The sequence below is a fragment of the Temnothorax curvispinosus genome, unplaced genomic scaffold (genome assembly GCF_003070985.1).
Source record: "Temnothorax curvispinosus isolate PA1 unplaced genomic scaffold, ASM307098v1 QBEX01005075.1, whole genome shotgun sequence".
Lineage (NCBI taxonomy): Eukaryota > Metazoa > Arthropoda > Insecta > Hymenoptera > Formicidae > Temnothorax > Temnothorax curvispinosus.
Window position 1 is genome coordinate 213,499 of NW_020214855.1, and position 17,375 is coordinate 230,873.

General features: G+C 37.3%; 2 long non-coding RNA genes across 2 annotated transcripts; both read left to right on the forward strand.

Annotated features, from left to right (window-relative positions):
• Window positions 1–8,811: 8,811 nt before the first annotated feature.
• Window positions 8,812–12,357, forward strand: LOC112454465. Its single transcript, XR_003040727.1, has 2 exons — window positions 8,812–9,196; window positions 11,975–12,357. It is a non-coding gene; the product is annotated as an uncharacterized LOC112454465 (long non-coding RNA).
• Window positions 12,358–12,887: 530 nt separating this feature from the next.
• On the forward strand, window positions 12,888–13,715 carry LOC112454466. The gene is made up of 2 exons (XR_003040728.1): window positions 12,888–13,241; window positions 13,449–13,715. It is a non-coding gene; the product is annotated as an uncharacterized LOC112454466 (long non-coding RNA).
• The last annotated feature ends 3,660 nt before the right edge of the window (window positions 13,716–17,375 follow it).

Below are 17,375 nucleotides of genomic sequence, written 5' to 3' on the forward strand. Positions count from 1 at the left end.
AAGAAAGAGGACGGTGAAGTCCGAGCTAAGGGAGATGAGAGCTGAAGGCATTGTTCGCTCCTTTGGCCCGCGCTCGGAGAGATCTCCTGCTGCGCGAGTTATTTGCCACGATCCTGCTTCATGATTTTTACTCTAATTTGTACCGACAGGGATGGAGCACGCGAGCTGCATTCCTGCCATCTCTACGTCCACCTCTTGAGCCCATGCACTGACCGTCCCGCGATCTCGCCTCGATGCTGATCGCGGGGCCCGTCGTCGTTCCGAGAGCGAGCGGCCCGGACTCTCGGGAGCCCGGCGCGGATCGTCGGGCACAATGGACTCCCTATGATTTCGGTAGCGGTGTTTTTTGTCAGCGCCAAACAAGAGCCCGCCATGGTTAGCCTTGATCGATGGCTGAACTTAGCTGAGTAAGCCTCCGTTTAATTAATTCTTTAATTACTTTCCCCTCCCGAGACGTGCTCATCCCTGGATTCTCTCGGGGAGAGAGATGAGAGACTCTCTTGATTCTATGCCGGACGCTTGATTTTAGATCTTTCTGATACGGATATAGGATACGCCGTACGGTAGCGAGAACAGTGACGAGGGCGATATCCTTCACGAGGAGACGATGTTACTTTTCAATACAATAGTTCTCTTTTTTCAGTTATTCGATTATAGATTTATAGGCTCGTTTTTTCGTCTGCGATATTAATTTAACCGTGCTTGCCTGGTTAATTCGCGAGAAATAGGGTCGAATCTCAAACTGTGACAAAAACTGGAGTCAAGGAAGAAAGAACATCGAAATATCGCTAGGACTATAAAGATCATTTAATAATTGCATTCGCTATACCAATATACGTATATATCTGTTATACATTATATACATCTACTTTTGATAAGTACGAAAAGTATATTTTAAAATAACATTATGTACTTGTTGCTTATATCAGAGAAGTGGTACAAAAAGATCAATTTTAACAAGCCAACTTGTTTCTTGATTTTTTACTTAACAGTGTCGAGAAAATATCAAATATCTTGATATTATCACCAATTTTTTACCGAAACAACGTGCCTAATTGTAAGTAGCGTAGGGTAGACATAAACTAGTTATCTCATTATACATACAAATTTCCGTGTCAAACGCTAAGTAGCAGAAAGTAATATCACAAAGTTAGGAGTCATCTACACTAATTGCTCTTAACGGGAAAGTGCGTTTTGTGGTAACGGATTTTGCGCGTAAGTTGCTGTCCAGTCAAGCTGAGAACTTAACTCGTTCTATAAACGCGCGTATTACGGCAGCTAATACCGATGTAACGCGAATTAATCGGAGCGCGTGTCTGGGGTTGTCTGGTTTCCTTATACGCGTAATGAGTTTAAGTCGCCTGTGGATGCAACGACGTTTCGATTAATCGACATTTCCATTTCTGACGGGGTTCCTGAGCTGGGAGAAGGAAGATGTACTTTACAGTTACTTATATTCTAACGCATTTTAACATCGGTCGCGAGTCGAATTAACTGCTGTGATTTAAATCGAAAGCGATCTATCACGGCGCTAACCTACCGTCATTTAATTTTTATACTCGCTTGTGCAGTTTTCTATCTCTTACATTGCACATGAAAATTATAGTCTGATATATTATTATTATTATTATTATTATCATACAACTTTTTTATACATAATTCCGCATAATTCCGAACCGTTCACGGCAATCACGATATAGTGGTAATCGAGATGCATTCGTTCTCCACGCGTGCTTTCAGAGTCTCGTACACGGGAGAATCTCGCACGCGTGTAAACGCGCGTAAAACGTTCGGACACGCTCGGCGATGTTTCGAACTAAGGAGGCGTTAAGACGGGCAGCATCGTAAAATAAGGCGGCGACGTGCTAGATACGAGCACAACGGCGCGTCGTAAAATCAGTCGGTGTCGGTGCAACAGCATAATTCTTCGGGATACTCCGCAGGCTGTGAACTTCGCGACTGGTTTTAAGCGCGGAGAGGAATAACCGCCGTGTGTGTTATGTGGATGTAATTGTTACGAGCAGCTGTCCTCTCTTCTTTTTTTTTCTTTCTTCCTCTTTCTCTTTCCCCATTTTCTTTCTCTCTCCGCCACCGCAAATCAGTTCTGAGGATCGTTCGGAGGCGCGCACGTTTTACATTGTACGACGAACGGTGTTCGCTCGTTTATGGCCCATTGGAATCCGGGACAAATCGGAGCGATCCGCTCTTGCTTCATTAATAATCGATTGGTTCCTTTCATTGTGCGATACAATCAATCATACGGCGTCGATTTTACTGTTTAGTAGCTCGAAAAAGTAGCTTTTCTTTTATTATTATTAACACATGTATTAGTGGTAGATATTTTTCCCTCGAAATTTGTTCTCACGATGACGTGACAACCTGTTTGAGAAACGAGAGGCGTTTCGCTTCCGGAAGTATTTCTTCACTTTCGCACCGTAAGCCCCCTAAATCATCGTTCGTTATATACGTGCGCGCGTGAAATTGCACGAGAGGCCGAACCGAAGTCTGATAAGAACTGTTATAAACTTTTCTTTTCGGTGCCGCGCGCTTGTCTTCGTGCGAGCACCTTGTTTCCCTTATGGCGCGAATTTACCCGCGGTTGCTGATTGCCCGGCATAAAATTTGTCGTAACCGAGGAATTATCTGTCGGCCGATATCGGGCTAATTTTATGGGGCTGCGTATAATGTTGTGTGTCTCGCACGCCCTGTCGTCCGGTCGCCTAATTTTACGACGCTGTAATCCCTCCCGACGACTTTCTTCGTCGTGTTTGAGAAGAACACAGTCCCACATTTGCGCGCCTTACCGTTATCTGATCCCGAAAAGTAATACAAATTTATTAATTCGTACAACAATCTGAGACAAACGCGAAACACGGTCCATTTATTACAACACTCTCGTCGCATATTTCGTATTCTCGGCGGCATCAGCCGAACCATACGTTCGAATTTCTAAGTGGACCGAGAAACTTGACGTCATAATACAAAAGGCAACTAATATTTTAAAGTTCCGAGAAGAGTAGAGATATTCATCGAACCGTGAAGAAGCATACGCGGAGGCAGAGCCTCGTGAAACGGTAGCGAGGGAGATGTTTGCCACTGTACGAGTGCCGCCATTGCGAACGAAGAATCCGGATAACCGATGCACAATTCGCTAGCTCCTAATCGAATAACTCAAACGCTAATAAGAACACAAAATTAAACGCGAAGAAAAGGACAATAGTTTTGAAAATAGACATTTAAACCCACTTAGTGAATTAACATAATATCTACTCGCGGAGTGCGGATGCCTTCTGGGAAGCTGCGCGATTTCGAGATGACTCACAGTGGTGTCAAGACGGACAAAACCTGAAATTTTTAAATCATTTTTATACTTATAAGACACTGAGAATTTTTTTAAACAATTTAAATCATTTTGTATGCTAAATATGTACTGTACAATAATTTACCAATTGAAGCATTTCGCGTTATTTTCTCATATCATTCAAATGTCAAAAATAACAGAAAATATATAGAAGAAAAAGTACACTAATATTCATTTATGGAAGTTTGCGTTACGTGGATACGAATCATAAACTGTTCTTTTTATAAATTTTTCATATTTGGTTAATTTTTTATAGCGATTAAAAAAGTAGGACATTTTGCCGGGAAGATCGCTCTTAGGCACCACTGTGACCGAACGATTATATCAACGAAATTCAGAGGGAAACACTAAAAAGAAGTTCGGGAGTTAGACTACCGCGTGACGTCGATCTCCGGAGGATTCGACCGGTGTCCAAGAAGCGAGCACGAATTCGAGAGGAGTCGTATGGCTCGTTCGCGGTCGACAGGTTCGCATGCACGGTGACGGGATCGTCGAGGTTCGAAGGAAGACGAAGACGAAGAAGAAGAAGAAGAAGAAGAGGAGAAGGCGGCGGCGGTGGCCGACGTTACCACGCCGCCATGCCATCCTTCAGCGTTCGCGTTCGCTCCGAGCTTTGCGTGCCACTCAACATTGGCAAGTAATTTCTTGCACGCAATTGCCCGCTACTGGAATTGCCTGGTAGGCGACCTTAGTCCGTCAGTCATTTACTTTTTAAATCGATCCTACCTGCCCGCCCCCTTGCCTCGCCTGTCCGTCCATCCGTAACTCCATACGGCCGACCCTCGTGTGCACGCGTGTGCGAGCACACACGACTCCGCGGCACGCGGAATTTCTTAACGCTAAAAATCGATTCGCGATAGGCGTTCTCCTTTTTGGAGGCACGTTTCTCTCTCGCCGCACTCTTATCGCCTGCCTCGCCGTACGAATGACATTTTAGGGGCAAAAACTTGCAAATTTATATAATGTTCTTAAAAAATCTGATTAAATGTACAATTGATATTGACACGAAGCGCTGCTTAATAATCACCAAACGTGATGTATTCTTTATTATTTTCTTTCATTCGCTCTATATGTAAATCCGATGATAAAAGATGTTGCAAGATATATTTATATAATAATTATATGTAGTGAGATTAATTATGCGATGTCTTCAATTATTTTATGATAAGGTAAAAAAGCTAATTCTGTTATTGACAGCCATCACGTTGTTGCGACGGACCTCGAACGAACGTAAAGCGGTTTCGATACATCGCTTAACACTGCGGTGTTATGGCTGGATTACGTCGCGCATTAATTTTCTTGTCGAGTCAGTCGAGCGTATCAGGATATTCTGTGATGTCGCTACCCGTATCATTAAAGTCGCGAATAAATTGCTCGCCGGTATACGGATCGCGCGATGGTTTACCGAGTATCGCTGAACACCGTTTCTCAACCCTTTAAACTCGCGATAATGGTCATCCTGGGTATTAACCGTGCTTAGGATCGGTGCAGTTCCTACGCTCGGCGCATCACGTGGCTGAGAGGCAAACTTAGAACGGAAGGGATCGATATACACGCCGTTATTTTGCATACGAACCGAGCGAGAAGGTTTCAAGCTAACTAGGTATTTCATAATATTTCAATAAGCTTAGAAACTGGTTTTAGAATATTTGACTATTTGATCAATGAATATACTTGATCAATTATAGAATATTGTTGTAAAATGTTGTAAAATTTACGATACTGGACTGAAAAAAATCTGGCTCGTTTATTTTCCACCAGAAAATACTGGTTGAATCTACCAGAATCTGATTGAATTAATAGAAATTCTGGTTGCATAACCAGAATTCTGGTTACATTAATTGAAATTTGTGGTTGCATTAATTGAAAGAATCTGGTTTGTTCATTTTCCACCAGACGTCCAATTAATTCAACCAGATTCTTTTTTTGTCATTGTATGGCGTTATTTCACTGTGAAATAACAAAAAGAATGTTTAAAGATTCAGTTTATTGATATGAAGTTCAGAAAAACACTCTATTACACTTTATAGTCGAGAGTTATTTCTTAGCGTGTTTGTCGTGCGAAATGGTAGCGTATGAAGAGACAGAGTGTAATCCTTTCACCGAGTGGCGTTTCGAGCAGCTGGATCGGCCCGTGACTCTAATGCGAGAAAGAGGGGAAGAATTATCTTCCGAATCGAGGCTACCAATAAGCAATAATTGTACGTTTAGCGACCGTGCCGCGTTTGCATTCGTGTCGGCACGACAAGCCGGACCGCCGCGGAGAACTGCAGGGAAACGAGGAGCAAAATGACTATATCTTAATCATCTTTGGTTATTGCCTTTCTAGACCGTGTGCTCGACTTCACTCGTGGGAACCCATCTCGCGAATGTGGAAGAGAAAACGCTCTGGGATCCTTCGCAGGAAATTCGCGGCACACGCACACACGCGCTTATCATCCGGCAATCAAAATATAGAGCGTCCACAGAGATTTCTTCTGATTTCAAGAATGTATCTGACGAGTATTGTATAAAAATAGTAGAGCAATTTTCACGCCGTTTGATTCTATGACGAAAGTTTCTGAGCGCCTGTGTCTCCAAAGACACTTCGATGTGCGTACCCTTAATTGCACACGTGACTGGGATATGAGGAAATTATGCGAAAAATATGAACACGTCAAATTTCATGTTTGGGGGCGAGCCATGTCGGGAAGTGATGCGTACGTTACGTGTGAGAAATCGTGTCTACATGATCCGCACGTAAAAGCATTATCGACGCCCATACCCGCAGGGAGAAACTGTCGTTGATCGAGTACGGGATCGACTCAAAAGACACCCGGAGATGCGTGCCAAGGATAAGCGGACTGTTTCAGTTCGCTTATCGTGCGATTTCGTTGTTTACCCCTCTATAACCAGATTTTTTACTCATAAGAGAAAATTACAGAACCTGTACATGCGAAAAACGTGGATTAAATCATTGAAACTTAAAAAATATATATATCTGATATCTGAGTATGTAACTTTCAAGTTACATGGCGCTATAGACGATTAAGTTTGATAATCTTTCTTTTAGTAACTAAAAAGGTATATGATCCAAGATTATCCAATTTATTTTAGTAGATTAGCAATCTCAGTATCACTTCTCTGTATAATTCAATAACTTTTTTCCTCTAAAGTAAAAACCTTATTAAAATATCGTAAAAATTTTATTAAAATCACGATAAAATGCAATGCAACTTTTAGTTATCACGCGGCATTGTGCTGCATCCATTTTGATCTTTCTATCTGCAGCAACGGATGGCGCCACCAACTACTTTAAATTGATAGAAATAAAATCGCACAAGGTCACTATTGAATTTAATTACTGTTAAAAAAAGAAAAAATGTTATAAGGCTATATGTGTGTAATATAAATATTAGTAATATAAAATTTGAAATTATGTATTGTGCAAAATAGGCTTTTGCTCCTACTAGCTGTACTTTGTATTTTTTAAATAAATAAAAAAGAGAAATAAAATCTAAGCATTTATCTGTACGGATTATTATACATTATAATATGATAACATCATATTTCTTGTAATAACGCCATATTTCTCGTACTGTAATAGACAAATATCGATACATTTTCAAGGTTTCCAAGAAATCTAAACTATCGATAACTATATATCAATAAATTCATAAGTTTACATTAAAATATTTTCAATCGTGTAATGACAGTAATATTTACAATAATTATGTACAATTTATAAGCAATAGCAAAATATTCTCTTTTTATTGTAACAAATTATATGATATTTAGATACTCAAAAGCTACCAAAAGTTATATATCACCAGATTTATATAAAAAAATGAGTAAAATTTTAGGAAGACAATATTAATACGTCGCCCTTACTAAGGACTGCACTGACATATTAATACACATATCCCTGCGTTTAAATTATAGATGATTTGTATACATCAAACGAGGGACGTGATGGAAATTCTAACGACCATGAGACGTGCTCCCATGTGCTCCGATAAAGTAATCTGCATGACGTTGACGAGCAATCTCGGTTATAAGTCGGCTCGCTTTACATTCCACGAAGAGCTTGAATTTTTATTAAAACCAAATATTTTAACAAATACTTTACTGCGCTAATGTGCCAACATACTACGTTGACGACGATCTCACAGAAAGTTGCTTAAAATATTATAATTGCTTAAAAACATAAAAATAATTCAGTATGAAGAATAGAGCAAGAAAAGCCGCAACAGGAGATGTTCGTGTTAAATTATTTTTAATAAACAAGTATTATTCCAACCATAGTAAACTGCGCGCCGACAAATCGTCAGACTTGAAACACAATTCTGGTTGAAGTAGTAAAATCCCCTCCCACCTCCCCCCCCCCAATTAAATCGTTACGATTTAATTTATGATCAAATAGAGAATAGTGAGAGAGGCAATCGGAGCCACACTCGGTAATTATTGCACAATTAATATATAGTCAATACATATTCGGGGGGGCTCGTCCAAAATTTGAACCCGGACCCAATTGAACCCCTCTGCGAGAGGTCCGGGTTTTTATTGACTATATATTGATTGCGCAATAATTGTCGCGCGTGGCTCCGATTGCCTCTCTCACTATTCCCTATTTGATTTATTCAGAAGAGTCTACACTTAGTTTATTATGAATTTATGATGCTAAGCATCTAAAAACTGTAAAGAAATTATATTGCAAAAAATATTACCTCAGGGATTTTACTACTTCAACCAGAATTATTGTGTTTCAAGTCTGACAATTTGTCGGCGCGCAGTTTACTATGGTTGGAATAATACTTAATTGTCTATTAAAAATAATAAAACATGAACATCCTGTTACGGCTTTCCTTGCCCTATTCTTTATACTAAATTTTAATCCGCGGAGCCATTTAAATATTAAAAAAATAATTTCCAAGTATCTTGCACTTAATGCGATATGTTCTTTAAAATTCTAATCTTAATTCTGATCTTCTTTTGAAACACGCTTTCACACTTGTGCTTTATTTGTGTTTTGTATTCGCGTATTGCAACATTTATATCATCGCAAACAGACTTTTGCTGAAACAAGCTTTCTGTATGTATTATAAAATTTTGAGAAAAACACAAGTTTAAAAAAATAACCTGGCAATCGTCACATGAGATATTTCTATTAAACTCTAGAGATGATTCTATTACTATATTACTATAAAGAATAACCACCGAAGATTATCGAAAACACTCGCAGACAAAACAGAATGCGCGTGCACTCTGCTCAAAATAGAAAAGCAGCGCATATTTTTCAATCATCACCGGCACGCGCAATTTCTATTCAAATCGCGATTCCTGACGCCCGCCTGACGGAGCTTCGCGACAAAATCACCGTGCAGTTATACGATGCGTCAAACGTTCGAGTTAAATACTGACTCAAAGGCTTTTCTGAACGGCGAAGGAGAAACACGCTTGAAATCGTCATTCAGTGTCATCGGGTTATCTGGCTGTGACCGTCAGTGTTTAAGTCAGCTTAAACACCGTGCGAGTTATTAGTTGCTCGGTTAGTTAAGAAGAATGCGTGCATTCTACACGATTCTCGCACTCGTGATCCTCTCCGCGAGCCTCGCCGAATGTTGGTCCTTCTCGAACGTGGCGACGTCCATCGACAAACTGATACGGCCGCAAAATGATACATCAAAAGTTCTAAATGGAAGTGATGGCGCTATATCGACGGCATCCCCAGAGGTCACGGTACAAGGCAGAATAATATTCGTTCCACGAAGAAATAAAGTCCTCTGTCAACCGGGTCAGCAAGTCGACCGGCGTGGCAAGTGCAGGACAATATGGTGAAACAAAATGATAAACAAGGTACATTTTAAATAGAATATTGTCACAATTTCTTATTTTTAATCTGTTATATCATATAGATTCAATTTTTTTTCTTCAGTCAAACAAAGGGAAAAACGCCGTAATTGGTCAGGACTGGATGTTGCTTGTCCGAATAATATATATTTATTCTTGAGTGACTTTTTACGTACAATTCTTTTGCCCTGGCAGACCACGCGCCGTTAATTAATAACGCAGTCTCAACCAAAGCCAGAACGAAATAATCACACAATTAAATTGATATCAATATAATTATATTAAAATACACACAAGAAATTCGGAATAAACGAATATGCGAAAATTACAGGATATATATGTATATATATAGGAGAGAATATAAAGGAACGGCGCGTGGTCTGCCAGGGCAAAAGAATTGTGCGTAAAAAGTCGCTCAATCCAGTCCTGACCGATTACGGAGTTTTTCCCTTTGTTTGATTGTATATCTTACACAGTCGTATAATCTCATACTTATTTTTTCTTCAGTTTCTAATTATTTATTTTTCCGCTATTCATTAACTAGATAAATCGTAGTGCTGACGCGATTTCTTGTGAAAGAATAAGTAAAGAATATGCAACATATTTTTAAATTAATTATTTCTCGAGAAAAACAAATTTAAGCGTAAAAGTAGTGTATTATCACGTACGATAATCGTGCTAAAGATGGCTCGCTATCATCGATAGTGCCAACGAGGGTTATCGAGAAATGCTCATAGATAAAGCAAAACAAACTTTAGCTTAATACATCTCTTTCGAAAATTAATGATTTGATAGAAATTAATGCATTATTTTGCGTATCTTATTCTATTATACATACACGTGCCGTATATTATCATTTTCGAATTGTTCAACTCAATTGTTCAACAAGCGGGCAATTAAACTTTGCACCTTTCTTTAGCGGGTCAATGTTATATCGATGAATCGTCTAAGTAAAGTTCAAGTTTCAAGATTTCTCGGTATCGTAATCTCGAATCGATGAAAAATCCCGGACATGGCGGACTGATAAAACTGCCGACTGTCTCGTCTTCGCAATATTCCGCGTCGCGCAGATAAAGCAGCCTTTTAAGCCGGTTTAAGCGTACAAGGTCGATTTTAATTAGCCCGTTCGTCCGTTTCCGAGTGTTTTGTTTGCGTTCGTTTCGAGAAGGAGGCGGCGACGGCGGCGACGGCGGCGACGGCGGCGTCGGCGGCGTAGGCGGATAGAAATCAATCGTCGCCACAGTTCCTCAGCGGCTCTATCGCGCTCGCTGCCTGGCGAGCATCGCGATACGATTTTCTTGTGGAAAATGTGAGATTCGAATCGGCCGGACGTGCCCAATCTGAGTTTCGTGTCGCTGGCTAGCGTTCCGACGCGATCACGCATCGCCCGCCCGATGAAATTCAAAACGAGACGCTTCGCGTCGTGACTAACGAACTTTGTCATGGGCTGAAACGCTGATAATAATTCTGGGACACGTGTTTCCGAGGCACGAAACAGTAGTACGCGACAAAGTGTCGTTAATCGCACTGTGACTGTGTCGTATTTTATTCGAGGATAACTTTCTATATCATCGGTAAAATCTCTACGTCGATATAATCCCTCGAAGTCTCCTTGAAATGTGTCAAGATTACGCTTAATTACCTATTGCGCGTTACTTCTCGTCGAGTGATACATACGTTTGAAATCTCGAGAAGGTGATTAATATCAGGAAGAAAATTTATGCGCGGCAATCATCGCGCGAATCTTGAAATTAATTCCATCAGATTGAAAATCGCGCGACGTGATCGCAGGATAAATTGCTTGAGAGGCGAGATCTGGACAGGCTTCAGTCGTTGATTGCGCGTTGTGTACTACAGTCATACGCAACTATGAGGCTTTTATTAGCTATAACGTGCGCGATAGCGTTATTTTTCATCCTGTCGACGCGAAGCACGCGCGCGACCGACGCGAGTGTTTCGCGGGAGGAAAAACGTTTCCTGCGTTTCGATAGCTACAATAAAATGATCGAAGCTGGATCAATAATTAATGTTCCTATACAATGTCCACCGGACAAGGTCAAAGTTGGAAATCGTTGTCGAAGCGTCTTTTAGGTAAGAATGAAACCAGAAACTCTTCACAAGCAAAAAAAAAATTAATAATTGCATTGCATTGTTTGCGCAACAAGCGATATTGTTTCTATTATTAGGATCTAAAAATTAATTAGACCCAGACTTATTGCTGATTCGTACAATAATTAAATAATGATAGGAATAATATTTTTATAAATAATGTTATATATTATATAACAAACAATAAATGCTATTTACATATCAAATCGTATACATTATCCAATCATTATTTTTATGTTACACGCGTCCGTCAGTAATTCCTATCATAAATTGATTCCTACGATGCACTGATGACGTCAAGCACGTTCGCGTTTATGTCTCGTTGATTGTGACGTGACGCAAACTTATAATTCCGATGAAGTATAACGCTTTAAAGTTGATTCTCTTTGCCGGAAGTATCTACAACTCATCAACTATTCCAGTAGCCTACTCCATCAGATGCGCACACAATCGTCACCTCATATCGATCCCTTCATACCCGCGTCAAACTTAAATATGCAATAAATTGCTCAGGCCTTTATTTATAGCGGTCATTCTCTATTTCCGTGTACACTGCATAGTTCTTACTTCCGACCATAGAGTGATGTGTAAAACCAGTATGTAAATCTACCTGCATGAAACAGGTAGATTGACAGTCGAACTGACAACTGACACGATCTTGGTTTTTTGTTACAGAATCTTTATAGATAATTGAACCATTCCTGTTTTTTGAAAGATGACGTCCCCGGAAGAAAACAAGAAGCTTAACAGGATTAAAAACAAACGAGACTATTATTTCAATCGTCGGGAATAATTAATGGGAACCATGGATCTACGTTAGATGTACCTAATTAATTATATATATATAAGATCTGCAATTCACCAAATCATATTTGGCAATAGTGGATTTCATTCAAAATGCAATTAATTAAGATGTAAAGACCACAAACTAAATTTTGCTGCGCATATTTATCCCCAGAAACGTACAAAAACAGACAATGATTTTATATTAGGCGCACAACAAATAAAACTGTAGTGGGAGTATATTACAGAGTATTAAATTTATACTAAAAAATGAATAGAGTATTTTATTGTCCATAAAACAAGCCACACTAATTGTTTCTCTTTCTGAACACATATACACACAAAAATATATTCAAGATTACTAATTAGATATGTACAAATAATATTATACATATCTAATATAATGATAAATGTACGAATAATACTACACAACAATTCATATGTATAATTTAATTTTAAATAAATAATACGTAAAGCATATAAGATGAATAATTAAAATATTCATATATATATATATATGTATACAAATAAATAAAACATTTTAAATATATTTGTATATGTTTTTTCTTCTATCGCCCGTATTTCCTGATCTGAGTCATGAAACGAGATTTATTGGCAATGTGCGCGTGAAACCCGAATGTGCACGACGCACACATCATTCTCAACAATTTATCGCGTTGCGGAAGTTACAAGCAAACGCTCCGTGCGTAGGCAATCAGGATATGATTTCGACCACTAATTAACGATGACGAAACGGAAAGGAGACAGGAAACCGCACTGTTAGGCCTAAGTTGTATATAAGTACACGCACTAGTGTTATACGAGCCCAGTCCAGTTATTAGCATTTGAATGTTGCAAGCGTACACCGAAGAAGAAAGATAGAAACCTGACGCCAATCCGTCTAATTTCGTCTATCTAATTTGAAATTCGAGAAAGTGATCGGGAGATTGAAGATCGTCTGCAATAATGGCACCCGCCCGTTTGATTCTACTAATTCTTGCGTCAATAATGTTAGTATTTGCGTGCGAGGGACGGCCACTGACTTTCCCTGTAAGAAACCGGACACAGGTGAACTGTCCGGTGGGCTATAGACCTGTTCGTAACGGAGGATGCAGAAAGATTTTAATTACTTAAAATACAACTTCCTCCTTTGCACAAGGTAAATATTCCAACAATTTTTTTGGAGTAACAAACACATACTTATTTATTCTTTTCTTAAATTATTTCTTATTCTGAAATATATCCTACTTTGCATACTGTATAGAAGTAAAACTGTTTGAGATAAATAATTTTAATTACTCTGTTGCATAAATTAAAATAAACCGATTATAATGACAAAATATATTTGATATTTCTTTGATTATAGAATAATGCAAACAATATCGCAGGATATTCTTTCCCGGAGGTGTCATATTGGCAACGAAAATAATAATACTTTTGTTTCTGGTATCCAATCTTTTGATGTGACTTCAAACCATTCAGTAATATGCATTGCGCGTAGAAGAGATCACTTTAATAAAATTTGGCAATCATCGCCCATCAGAAATGCAGTATGCTTTTGTAACTAATATGCATCACATAAATATTCTATGTATACTATCATTTTAATAGATAATAACGTCAGAAAAAATAATTTTTTTTTATCAATCACTTTCTCTCCCTCTCTCTCTTTTTTCTCGTATTTAAAATCTTTATTAAATTTAGATGTGAGTAAATAAAATATAATCAACAAGAAATATCTCATTGTAATAGCGTTATATATTAGGTATGGACCTTTGATCGCATATAAAACTAGGTCTTTATTTTACATTACTACGAGAAAGCGAACATGAAAGCGAACATTATTATTCACTTTAATTGCGATCTTGGTCGCAGTTAATATTCCGGCTATTAATGGTGAACCTTGGGCTAAAGCTGAACTTTGGGCTAAAGTTAATCCTGGGATTTCTAATGGTACACGATAAATTTCTTTCCTTTAATATTATTCTAAATAATAATTAAAATAAGATGATATATAATTTCGCGTAAGTAGAATATTGCATATGAATTTATTTGATTGCTTATTTTAATCATTTTTAACCAGTTACATTTTTACCTGTTAGTCATATATTTTCTACAATGTAAACAAGTAAACTTTTTTATACGGTATACGAAGTTCTTTATGTATTAGTTTATGACTTGTTATTTATTATTAGTGACAGTAATAAAGGATCCCGAATTTTTTCTACGTAAAATAGGTTCCGACTAATTTTCTTCTCAAATTCCGTATATATACAATTAGACGTATCATTATATAGATAGAGCAACCACAAAAAAGATTTTAAAAATTCACTTTCCGAACTGTTGATTCGATATAGCTGATAATGATGCAGAGTCCATATTATACGATATTTTGAGATTCTGCATCATTATCTGCATCATTAGGTATATCGTTTCAACAGCTCGAAAAAGTGATTTTTTAGAAAAATCTTTTTTGTAGTTGATCTACCTAATGATACATTTAATTATTCTAATTGTATACGGATTTGAAAAAATACGGTCGATCAGGACCTATTTTACGTAGAACAAGTGCGAAGTCCTTTACAACAAAATTAAAGTTACAATTCGTAAAAGTATGGATTATTTATATTCTTACACGTAAATATAATATTTAAAATGTTTTTTTTTTAGTTTTATCTTCAAGTAATATTTATCAAAATATGTGACACCGCAGGCATAAAAAATGTAATAATTACTTTTATTTGGTGTATATACCCAGAAAAAATTGTATATAATTGTATATAAATATATAATGATTATATATAATGCAATTATATATGAATTTTGTCTCTATATGATCATATATAATTACATATATACTCTACATGGATAAATGCTTCTTGTAATAAAAATTGACACTACTCGAAAAAAGATGCCAGATTGTTTGGTTTAAAAAATATCTCGAATATTGAAAATACTAAATATATATATATATATATTAACAATTACTTGTTCTACATTTATCTTTAATCGATAACAAAATAAATCTCTGAATTTTGTTACCATAATACATGTACGAATATTTTTTGCTCTTCATCATGATGATAAGATGTTAATAATTGTAAAAAGTACCACATTGCATTTTAATAATATTTTTAACGCTATATATATTAATAAATATTTACGCACTTTTTAAAACTTACCTTCACATTTTAAAATATTAATTATTAGACAGAATTAATGAGCTTAAAAGTCTCAAATAATATTGTTGTATTACCATTATTAACTATATATATTTCCAATAATTTATTAAAATTTTCTTCTATTTAGTTTATCTACCGTAGTTATCTCGCGACATCGGCGAAATATCGTTGAAAATTTCAGTGTTGGATAAATAAAATTTCTTCGACTCGATTGTCGATAATATAGTAATAACGAGCACATATGCTCGATTCAAATTTAAACTAAATATTACGAAGAAAAAATTGATTCTTTGTATAATAAATCATCTTTCTTTTTAATTATATAATTAAAAATGGAAAACTTTTCCAGCTTCAAAATAATTGTTTCTAATAATTCTAATATTAATCTAGGACTTTCGGAAAATAAGAACAATTGTGTTTTAATTAAAGCTTTTGATATTATATAGTTACGACTTCCAATAGCATTTTTGTCGACACACAGAACGGCACGAAATCGAAAAATGGCGATATTCCCTATCATTATTCAAATATTATAATTAATCCGGGAACGGGCGCCTAAAGTAATTTTTACAGTATAAAAAAAATAAAACTCACGTCACAGTAATTTTAATGTGCTTCTTTTATTTTTTAAATATTTTTTTTGTTTCTCTTTTTTTAGAAAATGTTGAGTAATTCTTTATGCATATTATTCTCAAATACTAATAAATTATAGAACAATCAAAAATATGCAACGTACGTAATTATAAACATGTAATTATTTTTAATAGGGATGTAAAAAGCATCTCAGGTGACCATTTAAAATCATGAAAAAAAAATCAGGCGCGTCTTAAAAAGAAAATATAATAAAAGTGTGAAAAGCATATATGTAATATTATAGAAAGCAACGAAGCATACGTACTTGATGACGGCTATACGTTTTCATTGCACTTTGGTAAGACAGCAAGAATACGCTCTCGATTGATTCCATCAGGTATAATAGACAGATCCGAGATCGCACGTCATCGGTGTCGATGCCGAAATCACAATATACGCGCACAAGCGACCGTGCCGCGAGAAACACTCGCGATTGTTCCTTCCACAGTGGCACAGTTTTGCGGGTCAACCGATCACACCAGAAATACGAAACGATGCGATAACGACCTATCCGACGCGACGCGATTCCGCAATTAACATATTGAATCCAAAATCAATCGAGGAGCAACATGGCGAAAACGCGGAAACGAGGTTCGGAAAGCGAAGGATCGCGACATGTCGACGCGCGCCGCGATTGCCGACGGTGTTCGCCGAGGTTCGCTGTGTCATAACAAATGTCCGATACCGCGACAGATACTCCGCGATTGTTCCTTCCGCGTGAGATACATTTATGCACGGCGATAACACCGCGAGAAACGCGCGGACCGACTTGAACGCGTTTTCACGTTCATCCCGACGCACTTCGCATTGCGAAGTTTGCAACTGACCGGCGATTCCGCAAAATCTATCGATGTGGCGCGAATTTCGGTCGATTAAAAATAAATCTAGAATGTTATTCGAATAAATAGTCGAGATAATATTGTAAATCAATTGAGACAACTTTCTTAATGTCCGGGATGTTTTCGACGTAGAGAATAATGTTAAATCGTCGAAACATGCGGTAGAAATAAAATCCGGATAAACGCGTGATATTCGTAACGTTTGAAATAGCCGATACCGACCGACACCGACACGGACTACTAGCGCCATCTATACGCGAGAGATCTTGTCAGCGCACAACCAAGGTCTTAAACCATCGTACAGATGACTCTGTCAGTTCTGTCATGCTGTTAATTCGATTAATTTATATTTGTGCTGCGATTTATAATGTGATGATTGTAAAATATTGCTAAATATGCTTGTATACGTATGTACCTGCTGTATCTTTATATTTATGGCCGTACGGAAGAAACGAGGCTTTTGTATTTTTCATAATAAACAAAAATCTAATTTAATATTGGAGCTGGATTGTTTCACGAGACCAAGATTCATCCTATGTATCTTTTTTTATTTAAAACAAAAAAATTTATACGCTCACCAATATTGGTCAAATATCTGCAATTTCAAGCTGTGTTTATCCATACATTATTTTATAAGTT